Raw genomic sequence first — 14,348 nt, 5'->3', positions numbered from 1 at the left:
TGGCCGTATGGTCGGTACGATGTCAGATGACCATGTACGACCGTACGACAGTGTATGGTCAGATAATGACAGTGTATGGCCGTATGACCGCGGTACGACACGACAGTGTACGATAGTGTACGACAGTGTAATGACCGTGTACGACAGCGTATGGTCAGATGACCGTAGTATGACAGTGTATGGTCAGATAACGACAGTGTACGACCGTATGGTCAGATGACCGCAGTAATGACCGTGTATGGTCAGATGACCGTGTAATGACGACAGTGTATGGTCAGATACGACAGTGTATGGCCGCGGTACGACAGTGTATGGTCAGATGGCCGTGGTAATGACAGTGTACGACCGCACGACCGCAGTATGGTCAGATGACCGCAGTAATGACAGTGTACGACCGCGGTATGGTCAGACGACCGTACGACGCCAGATGACCGTGGTACGACAGTGTATGGTCAGTAGACGACAGTGTACGTCAGATAATGCATCGTACGACCGCGGTACGACAGCCGTATGGTCAGATGACCGTGTATGGTCAGATGACCGTACGACAGTGTACGACAGTGATACGACCGTGTACGACCGCGGTACGACCGCGGTACGACCGTATGACCGTGGTACGACAGTGTATGGTCAGAGGACCGTGTAATGACCGTATGGTCAGATGACCGTAACACGACAGTGTACGACCGCAGACGACAGTGGTACGGTCAGATACGACAGTGTATGGCCGCACGACAGTGTATGGTCGTAATGACAGTGTATGGCCGTAGACGACAGTGTACGGCCGTAGACGACAGTGTACGTCAGATGACCGTGTAATGACCGTGGTACGACCGTGGTATGACCGCAGTACGACCGTGTACGATAGCCGTATGGTCAGACGACCGCACGACCGTATGGTCAGCACGACCGCACGACAGTGTATGGTCAGATACCCGCGGTAATGACCGCGGTACGACAGTGTATGGTCAGATACCCGCGGTAACGACCGCGGTACGATGCAGTGTATGGTCAGATGCCCGCAGTACGACCGCGTATGGTCAGAGGACCGCGTATGACAGTGTACGACAGTGTACGCATCAGATGACCGCGGTACGACAGTGTATGGTCAGTATGGCCGCAGTAATGACAGTGTATGGTCAGATACGACAGTGTATGGTCAGATGGCCGTGGTCGACCGCGGTATGGTCAGATGACCGCAGTACGACAGTGTATGGTCAGACGACCGCGGTAATGACCGCGGTACGACCGCAGTATCGACAGTGTACGGTCAGATGGCCGTAGACGACAGTGTACGGCCGTGTAATGACCGTAGACGACAGCGTATGGTCAGATGACCGCAGTAACGACCGTGTATGGTCAGATGACCGCGGTACGACCGCGTATGGTCAGATACCCGTAGACGACCGTGTACGACCGGTACGACAGTGTAATGGCAGTGTACGACCGCAGTGTATGGTCAGATGACCGGTAATGACAGTGTATGGTCAGATGACCGCAGTACGACAGCCGCACGGCCGTGCACGACAGCTGCACGGCCGTCAGTAATGACAGCCGTGACGTCAGTAATGACAGCGGCACGACCGCGGCACGACAGCCGATGCCGGCGCGGTATGACTCAACGGCGGTCAGATGTACGACATAGACACGCATACGACCCGTGTATGGCCAGATGACCGCACGACCGTATCGACAGCCGTATGGCCGTATGACCGCAGCACGATCAGCGTATGGTCAGATGACGCACTGACGTGTATACGACAGCCGTACGACCGCAGTATGGACAGTGACTGGCGGTAATGACCGCAGACGTAATCGACGTATCGGTCAGATGACCGCGGTAACGATCCGCAGACGACAGTGTACGGCCGCGGTAACGACAGTGTACGGCCGTAGACGACAGTGTACGGCCGTGTACGACAGTGTATCGGCCGCAGTAATGGCCGCGGTAATGACAGTGTACGGCCGTGTACGACAGTGTACGACAGTGTATGGTCAGATACGACAGTGTACGGCCGTAGACGACAGTGTATGGTCAGATGGTCAGATGACCGCACGATGACAGTGTATGGCCATATATACGACAGTGTACGGCCGTAGACGACAGTGTACGGCCGCGGTACGACAGCCGTGATGGTCAGATGACCGCACGAGTAACGACAGGTGATGGTCAGATGACCGCACGATGAGCCGTGATGGTCAGATGACCGCAGTAATGACCGCGGTATGGTCAGATGACCGCAGTACGACGCAGTGTATGGGTAGACAGCCATGGTCAGATGACCGCAGTAATGACCGCACGACGCCAGATGACCGTGGTACGACCGTGACGCCAGATGACCGCGGTACGGTCGTAGTAATGACAGTGTACGGCCGCAGTACGACAGTGTATCGGCCGTAATGACGACAGTGTACGTCAGTAACGACAGTGTACGGCCGTGTGTACGACAGTGTACGCATAGTACGATCGCAGTACGGTCAGATAACGACAGTGTACGGCCGTGGTACGACAGTGTATGGTCAGATGGTCAGATGACCGTGGTAATGACAGTGTATGGCCATATACGACAGTGTACGGCCGTGGTACGACAGCGTGATGGTCAGATGACTGCGGTACGACAGCGCAGTGGTCAGATGACCGCACGACCGTATGGTCAGATGACCGCGGTAATGCATCAGTACGACAGCGTATGGTCAGATGACCGCGGTACGACCGCAGGTAATAACAGCGTATGGTCAGAGGACCGTAGTAATGACCGTGGTACGACAGCCGTATGGTCAGAGTGACCGTAATGACCGTGTACGACAGCGTATGGTCAGATGACCGCAGTAATGACCGCACGACAGTGTATGGTCAGATGGTCGCAGAACGACAGTGACAGTGTACGACCGTCGTACGCACGACAGCGTATGGCCGTATGACCGCGGTAATGATCGCGTGTACGACAGCGTATGGTCAGATACGACCGTACGACGCCGATGACCGTGGTATGGTCAGATGACCGTGTACGACAGTGTATGGTCAGATGACCGCGGTATTTACAGCGCACGTCGCGATACGACAGATGTACCGTGGTACGACCGTGACGACGCCAGATGACCGCGGTACGACCGTACGACCGCAGTAACGACAGTGTATGGTCGCGGTAATGACCGCGGTACGACAGCGCGTATGGTCAGATGACCGCAGTAATGCACCGCACGACAGCCGTATGGCCATATGACCGCGGTACGACCGCACGACAGTGTATGGTCAGAGTGTATGGCGGCCGCACGGCCGTGGTACGACCGCACGACCGTACGACCGCATCGACCGTGGTACGACCGCAGTACGTGACAGCGATGGTCAGATGACCGCGTAATGACCGCGGTATCGACAGCGTATGGTCGTATGACCGTGCGGTACGACAGTGTATGGCCGTGGTACGACAGTGTATGGCCGCGGTATGGCCATATGACCGCGGTACGACCGCAGTACGACAGTGTACGACAGTGTACGACCGCAGTATGGTCAGATGACCGTGTAACGATCGCGGTACGACAGTGTACGACCGTATGGTCAGATGACCGTGTAATGACCGTGTACGACAGTGTACGACCGTGTATGGTCAGATGACCGCAGTACGACCGCGGTACGACAGTGTATGGTCGTACCGTAATGACAGTGTATGGTCGCACGACAGCGCACGACCGCACGACAGCGGTACGACACCGCACGACAGCGATGACAGCGGTAACGCGGTACGGCCGCACGACCGTACGACCGTGACGAATACGACCGTGTACGACAGCCGTATGGTCGTATACGACAGTGTATGGCCGTGGTACGACAGTGTACGACCGCAGTATGGTCAGATGACCGTAACGACCGTGTATGGTCAGATGACCGCAGTAATGACCGCGGTATGGTCAGATGACCGTAATGACAGTGTATGGTCAGATACGACAGTGTACGACCATGTATGGTCAGATGGCGTGTACGACAGTGTACGACCGTGTATGGCCGTGGTACGACAGCACGACGCCGTATGACCATGTACGATCGCAGTACGAGTGTATGGTCAGTATGACCGCACGACCGCAGTGTATGGTCAGACGACAGTGTACGACAGTGTATGGCCGTATGGCCGTGTACGACCGTGTATGGCTGTATGACCGTGTACGACAGTGTATGGCCGTGTACGACCGTGTACGACCGTGTATGGCCGTGTACGACGCCGTATGACAGTGTACGACAGTGTATGGCCGTATACGACAGTGTGGTCAGATGGCAGACGACCGTACGACCGTATGGTCAGAGGACCGTAATGCACGCGGTATGGTCAGATGACCGCACGACAGTGTATGGTCAGATGACCGTACGACAGTGTATGGTCAGGATGACCGTAATGACCGGTAATGACAGTGTACGACCGTATGGCCGTGGTACGATGCCGATGACCATGTACGACCGCGGTACGACAGTGTATGGTCAGATACGACAGTGTATGGCCGTGGTAACGACCGTATACGACCGTGTACGACAGTGTACGACCAGTGTATGACTAATGACCGTGTCTGACCAGTGTATGGCCGTGTCGACCAGTGTATGGCGATATGACCGTGTACGACAGTGTATGGCCGTATGACCGTGGTAATCGATCGCGGTATGGCCGCACGACAGTGTACGACAGTGTACGACAGTGTATGGTCAGATACGACAGTGTATGGTCAGTATGGTCGCATTTCGCACGACCGCGGTATGGCCGCATTTAATCGCGTGTACGACAGTGTATGGCCGCACGACCGCGGTACGACAGTGTATGGTCAGCATTTGAATCGCACGACAGTGTATGGTCGTATGACCGCAGTACGACAGTGTATGGTCAGATGACCGCAGTACGACAGTGTATGGTCAGATGACCGCAATGACAGTGTATGGTCAGATGACCGCGGTAATACGACAGTGTATGGCCAGATGACCGGTAATGACCGTACGACAGTGTACGACAGTGTACGACCGTGTATGGTATGACCGTGTCACGACGCCGTATGACCGTAACGACCGTGTACGACAGTGTATGGTCAGATAATGACAGTGTACGACAGTGTATCATGACAGTGTATGGTCAGATGACCGTGTACGACCGTGTATGGCCAGACGACAGTGTAATGACAGTGTATGGTCGATACGACAGTGTATGGTCAGATGGCCGATTTGACCGCAGTACGACCGTGTATGGTCAGATGACCGTGGTACGACAGTGTATGGTCAGATGACCGTAATGACAGTGTATGACCGTGTACGACAGTGTATGGCCGTATGACCGTGTACGACAGTGTATGGCCGTATACCCGTGTAACGACCGTGTACGACAGTGTATGGTCAGATGACCGCAGTACGACAGCGCACGTGGCCGTATGACCGCACGACCGCATGCACGCCGTATGACCGTGTAATGACCGTATGATGACAGTGTATGGTCAGATGGCCGTATGACCGTATGGTCAGATGACCGCAGTAATGACAGTGTATGGTCAGATGACCGTACGACAGTGTACGTCAGATGACCATGTATTTACAGTGTACGGCCGTCAGATGACCGTGGTAATGACAGTGTACGACCGTGTCGACAGTGTATGGTCAGATGACCGTGTACGACAGTGTATGGTCAGATGACCGCACGACAGCGTACGACCGTGTACGACAGTGTACGACCGTGTACGACCGTGTACGACAGCGTATGGCCGTATGGCCGTGTACGACAGTGTACGACCGTGTACGACAGCGTATGGCCGTATGACCGTGTACGACCGTGTACGACAGTGTATGGCCGTATGACCGTGTACGACCGTGTACGACAGTGTATGGCCGTATGACCGTGTACGACCGTGTACGACAGTGTATGGCCGTATGGCCGTGTACGACAGTGTACGACCGTGTATGGCCGTATGGCCGTGTACGACAGTGTACGACCGTGTATGGCCGTATGGCCGTGTACGACAGTGTACGACCGTGTACGACAGCGTATGACCGTGTACGACAGCGTACGACCGTGTACGACAGTGTATGGCCGTATGGCCGTGTACGACCGTGTACGACCGTGTATGGCCGTACGACCGTGTACGACAGTGTACGACCGTGTATGGCCGTATGGCCGTGTACGACAGTGTACGACCGTGTATGGCCGTATGGCCGTGTACGACCGTGTATGGTCAGATGGTCGCGGTACGACAGTGTACGACAGTGTATGACCGCGGTACAACAGTGTATGGCCATTATACGACCGTATGGCGTGCAGATCTACGACCGTGTATGGCCGTATACGACCAGTGTATGGCCGCCGTCGACAGTGTACGGCCAGACGACCGCGGTCACGACCGTGTATGGCCGTGTGCACGACGTCAGATGACCGTGTAACGACCGTGTACGACAGTGTATGGTCAGATATCGACAGTGTATGGTCAGATGACCGTGTCACGACCGTGGTACGACAGCAGTACGACCGTGTACGACAGCGTGTACGACCGTGGTACGACCGTGTATGGCCGTGGTACGACGCCAGATGACCGTGGTACGACCGTGTACGACAGTGTATGGTCAGATATACGACAGTGTATGGTCAGATGACCGTGGTACGACCGTGTATGGTCAGTCTGACAGTGTAATGACCGATACGCGCCGTATGGTCAGATGACCGTGTAACGACCGCGTGTCACGACAGTGTATGGCCGTCACGACAGTGTAATGACAGTGTATGGTCAGATATCTGACAGTGTATGGTCGCGGTACGACCGTAGACGACCGTATGACCGTGTATGGCCGTATGACCGTGTATGGCCGTATGACCGTGTACGACCGTGTACGACAGTGTATGGCCGTGTACGACAGTGTATGGCCGTGTACGACCGTGTATGGCCGTATGACCGTGTACGACAGTGTACGACAGTGTATGGCCGTATGGCCGTATACGACCGTGTATGGCCGTATACGACAGTGTACGGCCGTATGGCCGTGTACGACTGTGTACGACCGTGTACGACAGTGTACGACAGTGTATGGCCGTATGACCGTGTACGACCGTGTATGGCCGTATGACCGTGTACGACCGTGTACGACCGTGTACGACAGTGTATGGCCGTATGACCGTGTACGACCGTGTACGACAGTGTATGGCCGTATGGCCGTGTACGACAGCGTATGGCCGTATGGCCGTGTACGACAGCGTATGGCCGTATGACCGTGTACGACCGTGTACGACAGTGTATGGCCGTATGACCGTGTACGACAGTGTATGGCCGTGTACGACAGTGTATGGCCGTATGACCGTGTACGACAGTGTATGGCCGTATGACTGTGTACGACCGTGTACGACAGTGTATGGCCGTGTACGACAGTGTACGACCGTGTACGACCGTGTACGACAGCGTATGGCCGTATGACCGTGTACGACCGTGTACGACAGTGTATGGCCGTATGACCGTGTACGACCGTGTATGGCCGTACGACAGTGTACGACCGTGTACGACCGTATGACCGTGTACGACAGTGTATGGCCGTATGACCGTGTACGACAGTGTATGGCCGTACGACAGCGTACGGCCGTGTACGACAGTGTACGACCGTCTATGGCCGTGTACGACAGCGTATGGCCGTATGACCGCAGGTAATGACAGTGTATGGTCAGATGACCGTGCGTGTACGACAGCGTGTACCGACAGTGGCCGCATGACCGTACGACCGTATGGCTGCATGGCCAGTGTATGGTGTAACGACCGTGTACTGACAGCGTATGGCCGTATGACCGTGTCACGACAGTGTATGGCCGTGGTACGACAGTGTATGGCCGTATGACCGCCATGTAACGACAGTGTATGGTCAGATGACCGCGGTAATGACAGTGTATGGTCGCATGACCGTGTACGACAGTGTATGGTCAGATGACCGTGTAATGACAGTGTACGACCGTGATACGACAGTGTATGGCGTATCGTACGACAGTGTATGGTCAGATGGCCGTGTCACGACCGTGTATGGTCAGATGACCGTACACGACCGTGTATGGCGGTCAGATGACCGCAGTACGACAGATACCCGTGGTACGACCGTGGTATGACAGTGTATGGTCAGATGACCGTGTAATGACGTCAGATGACCGTGACGACAGTAGCTGCACGGTCACAGACGAGCGACCGTGGACGTCACATGACAGCATTTAATCACGACCGCAGTATGGTCAGATGACCGCGTAACGACCGTGTACGACAGCGTACGACCGTGTATGGTCAGATGACCATGTACGACCGTATGACGCCGTATGACCGTAACGACCGCAGTACGACAGTGTATGGTCAGATACGACAGTGTATGGTCAGATGGTCGGTACGACACCGTAACGTCGTGTACGACAGCGTATGGCCGGTAATGACAGCCGATGGTCAGATGACCGTGTAACGACCGTGTACGACCGTGTATGGCCGTATGACTGTGTACGACCGTGTCACGACAGTGTATGGTCAGATACGACAGTGTATGGTCAGTCACGACAGTGTACGACCGTGTATGGTCAGATGACCGCAGTATCGACCGTGTATGGTCAGATAACCGCGTAATGACCGCAGCACGACAGTGTATGGCCGTGGTACGACAGTGTATGGCCGTATGGCCGTGTCACGACAGTGTATGGTCGATGGCCGTATGGACCGTGTCACGACAGTGTACGACAGTGTACGACCGTGTACGACAGCGTACGACAGTGTATGGCCGTATGACCGTGTACGACAGTGTACGACCGTGTACGACAGCGTACGACCGTGTACGACAGTGTATGGCCGTATGACCGTGTATGGCCGTATGACCGTGTACGACAGTGTATGGCCGTATGGCCGTGTACGACAGTGTATGGCCGTGTACGACCGTGTATGGCCGTATGACCGTGTACGACAGTGTACGACAGTGTACGACAGTGTATGGCCGTATGGCCGTGTACGACCGTGTATGGCCGTATGACCGTGTACGACAGTGTATGGCCGTATGGCCGTATACGACAGTGTATGGCCGTATACGACAGTGTATGGCCGTATACCGTGTCTGACAGTACGACAGTGTATGGTCAGATGGTCAGTCACGACAGTGTATGGTCAGTATGGCCGTGGTACGACAGTGTATGGTCAGATGGTCGCGTGTACGACAGTGTATGGTCAGACCGTGTCACGACAGTGTATGGTCACGATATACGACAGTGTATGGCCGTACGACCGTGTACGACCGTGTACGACCGTGTACGACAGCGTATGGCCGTATGACCGTGTACGACCGTGTACGACAGTGTATGGCCGTATGACCGTGTACGACCGTGTATGGCCGTATGACCGTGTACGACAGTGTACGACCGTGTACGACAGTGTATGGCCGTATGACCGTGTACGACCGTGTACGACAGTGTACGACAGTGTACGACAGTGTATGGCCGTATGGCCGTGTACGACAGTGTATGGCCGTATGGCCGTGTACGACAGTGTACGACAGTGTACGACAGCGTATGGCCGTACGACAGTGTACGACCGTGTACGACAGTGTATGGCCAGATACCCGTGTATGACCGTGTCACGACCGTGTATGGCCGTATCGACCGTGTATGGTCATGTATCGACAGTGTATGGTCAGTACGACCGTGTACGACAGTGTATGGCCGTATGACCGTGTACGACCGTGTACGACCGTGTACGACAGTGTATGGCCGTATACCCGTGTACGACCGTGTACGACAGTGTATGGCCGTATACGACAGTGTATGGCCGTGTACGACAGTGTATGGCCGTGTACGACCGTGTACGACCGTGTACGACAGCGTATGGCCGTATGACCGTGTACGACCGTGTACGACAGCGTATGGCCGTATGACCGTGTACGACCGTGTACGACAGTGTATGGCCGTATGACCGTGTACGACAGTGTATGGCCGTATACCCGTGTACGACCGTGTACGACAGTGTACGGCCGTGTACGACCGTGTATGACCGTGTACGACAGCGTATGGCCGTATGACCGTGTACGACAGTGTACGACCGTGTACGACAGTGTATGGCCGTATGACCGTGTACGACAGTGTACGACCGTGTACGACAGTGTATGGCCGTATGACCGTGTACGACCGTGTACGACAGTGTATGGCCGTATGACCGTGTACGACCGTGTATGACCGTGTACGACAGTGTACGACCGCACGACAGTGTGGCGATATGCGACCGTACGACAGTGTATGGCCGTATGGCCGTGTACGACCGTGTACGACAGTGTATGGCCGTATGACCGTGTACGACAGTGTATGGCCGTATGACCGTGTACGACAGCGTACGGCCGTATGACCGTGTACGACAGCGTACGGCCGTGTACGACAGTGTATGGCCGTATGGCCGTGTACGACAGTGTATGGCCGTATGGCCGTGTACGACCGTGTACGACAGCGTATGGCCGTATGACCGTGTACGACAGTGTATGGCCGTATGACCGTGTACGACCGTGTACGACAGTGTATGGCCGTGTACGACAGTGTATGGCCGTGTACGACAGTGTATGGCCGTGTACGACAGTGTATGGCCGTGTACGACCGTGTACGGCCGTGTATGGCCGTACGACCGTGTACGACAGTGTACGACCGTGTATGGCCGTATGGCCGTGTACGACAGTGTACGACCGTGTATGGCCGTATGGCCGTGTACGACAGTGTACGACCGTGTACGACAGCGTACGACCGTGTACGACAGCGTATGGCCGTATGACCGTGTACGACCGTGTACGGCAGATGGGCCGTAATGACAGTGTATGGTGGATAGACGTGTATGGTCAGATGGCCGCGGTGTCGACAGTGTATGGCGTGTCGATGGTCACGACAGTGTATGGCCCGTATGGCGTGTCACAGTGTATGGCAGATTGGCCATGTATGGCGACAGTGTCAGCACATGGTCTGACGACAGTATGGTGCCGTGATGGTCGTAGTAATGACAGTGTATGGTCAGTACCGTGTACGACAGTGTATGGCCGTATACGACAGTGTATGGCCGTATGGCCGTGTACGACAGTGTATGGCCGTGTACGACCGTGTACGACAGTGTATGGCCGTATACGACAGTGTATGGCCGTATGGCCGTGTACGACTGTGTACGACCGTGTACGACAGTGTATGGCCGTATGACCGTGTACGACAGTGTACGACCGTGTACGACAGTGTATGGCCGTATGACCGTGTACGACCGTGTACGACAGTGTATGGCCGTATACGACAGTGTACGACCGTGTACGACAGTGTATGGCCGTATACCCGTGTACGACAGTGTATGGCCGTATACCCGTGTACGACAGTGTATGGCCGTACGGCCGTGTACGACCGTGTACGACCGTGTACGACCGTGTATGGCCGTATGACCGTGTACGACAGTGTACGACCGTGTACGACAGTGTACGACAGTGTACGACAGTGTATGGCCGTATGACTGTGTACGACCGTGTACGACAGTGTATGGCCGTATACGACAGTGTATGGCCGTATGACCGTGTACGACAGTGTATGGCCGTATGACTGTGTACGACCGTGTACGACAGTGTATGGCCGTGTACGACAGTGTATGGCCGTATGACCGTGTACGACAGTGTATGGCCGTATGACCGTGTACGACAGCGTACGGCCGCATACGACCGTATGACCGTGTACGACCGTGTACGACGCCGTATGACCGTGTACGACCGTGTACGACAGCGTATGGCCGTATGACCGTGTACGACAGTGTATGGCCGTATGACCGTGTATGACCGTGTACGACAGTGTATGGCCGTATACGACAGTGTATGGCCGTATGACCGTGTACGACAGTGTATGGCCGTATGACTGTGTATGGTCAGTGTCACGACAGTGTATGGCCGTATGACCGTGTACGACAGTGTATGGCCGTATGACCGTGTACGACAGTGTATGGCCGTATGACCGTGTACGACAGTGTATGGCCGTATGACCGTGTACGACAGTGTATGGCCGTATGACCGTGTACGACAGTGTATGGCCGTATGACCGTGTACGACCGTGTACGACAGTGTACGACCGTGTACGACCGTGTACGACAGTGTACGGCCGTATGACCGTGTACGACAGTGTACGGCCGTATGACCGTGTACGACAGTGTACGGCCGTATGACCGTGTACGACAGTGTACGGCCGTATGACCGTGTACGACAGTGTATGGCCGTATGACCGTGTACGACAGTGTATGGCCGTATGACCGTGTACGACAGTGTATGGCCGTATGACCGTGTACGACAGTGTATGGCCGTATGACCGTGTACGACAGTGTATGGCCGTATGACCGTGTACGACCGTGTACGACAGTGTATGGCCGTGTACGACAGTGTATGGCCGTGTACGACAGTGTATGGCCGTGTACGACAGTGTATGGCCGTGTACGACAGTGTATGGCCGTATGACCGTGTACGACAGTGTATGGCCGTATACGACAGTGTATGGCCGTGTACGACAGTGTACGACAGTGTACGACAGTGTACGACAGTGTACGACCGTGTACGACAGCGTATGGCCGTATGACCGTGTACGACAGTGTACGACCGTGTACGACAGTGTATGGCCGTATGACCGTGTACGACCGTGTATGGCCGTACGACAGTGTACGACAGTGTATGGCCGTATGGCCGTGTACGACCGTGTATGGCTGTATGACCGTGTACGACAGTGTATGGCCGTGTACGACCGTGTACGACCGTGTATGGCCGTATGACCGTGTACGACCGTGTACGACAGTGTATGGCCGTATGGCCGTGTACGACCGTGTACGACAGCGTATGGCCGTATGACCGTGTACGACCGTGTACGACAGTGTATGGCCGTATGACCGTGTACGACAGTGTACGACCGTGTACGACAGTGTATGGCCGTATGACCGTGTACGACAGTGTATGGCCGTATACGACAGTGTATGGCCGTATGACCGTGTACGACCGTGTACGACAGTGTATGGCCGTACGACCGTGTACGACAGTGTATGGCCGTATACGACAGTGTATGGCCGTATGACCGTGTACGACCGTGTACGACCATGTACGACAGTGTATGGCCGTGTACGACAGTGTATGGCCGTATGGCCGTGTACGACCGTGTATGACAGCGTATGGCCGTATGACCGTGTACGACAGTGTATGGCCGTATGACCGTGTACGACCGTGTACGACAGTGTATGGCCGTATACCCGTGTACGACCGTGTACGACAGTGTATGGCCGTGTACGACAGTGTATGGCCATATGGCCGTGTATGGCCGTGTACGACAGTGTATGGCCGTGTACGACAGTGTATGGCCGTGTACGACAGTGTACGGCCGTGTACGACAGTGTACGGCCGTGTACGACAGCGTATGGCCGTATGACCGTGTACGACCGTGTACGACAGTGTATGGCCGTATGACCGTGTACGACCGTGTACGACAGTGTATGGCCGTACGACAGCGTATGGCCGTATGACCGTGTACGACCGTGTACGACAGTGTATGGCCGTACGACAGTGTATGGCCGTATGGCCGTGTACGACCGTGTACGACAGGTACGGCCGATACCCGTGTCACGACAGTGTATGACCGTGTACGACAGTGTATGGCCGTATGGCCGTGTACGACAGTGTATGGCCGTATACGACAGTGTATGGCCGTATGGCCGTGTACGACCGTGTATGGCCGTATGACCGTGTACGACAGTGTATGGCCGTATGACCGTGTACGACCGTGTACGGCCGTGTACGACAGTGTACGGCCGTGTACGACAGTGTACGGCCGTGTACGACAGTGTACGGCCGTGTACGACAGTGTATGGCCGTATGGCCGTGTATGGCCGTATGACCGTGTACGACAGTGTATGGCCGTATGACCGTGTACGACCGTGTACGACAGTGTATGGCCGTGTACGACAGTGTATGGCCGTGTACGACCGTGTATGGCCGTGTACGACAGCGTATGACAGTGTACGACAGTGTATGGCCGTATGGCCGTGTACGACAGCGTATGGCCGTATGACCGTGTACGACAGCGTATGGCCGTATGACCGTGTACGACAGCGTACGGCCGTATGACCGTGTACGACAGCGTACGGCCGTATGACCGTGTACGACAGCGTACGGCCGTGTACGACAGCGTACGACCGTGTACGACAGCGTACGACCGTGTACGACCGTGTATGACAGCGTATGGCCGTATGACCGTGTACGACAGTGTATGGCCGTATGACCGTGTACGACCGTGTACGACAGCGTATGGCCGTATGGCCGTGTACGACAGTGTATGGCCGTATGACCGTGTACGACAGTGTATGGCCGTATG

This window comes from Hemibagrus wyckioides, linkage group LG19, assembly GCF_019097595.1.
Source record: "Hemibagrus wyckioides isolate EC202008001 linkage group LG19, SWU_Hwy_1.0, whole genome shotgun sequence".
Lineage (NCBI taxonomy): Eukaryota > Metazoa > Chordata > Actinopteri > Siluriformes > Bagridae > Hemibagrus > Hemibagrus wyckioides.
Note: the sequence above shows the minus strand (reverse complement) of the source record.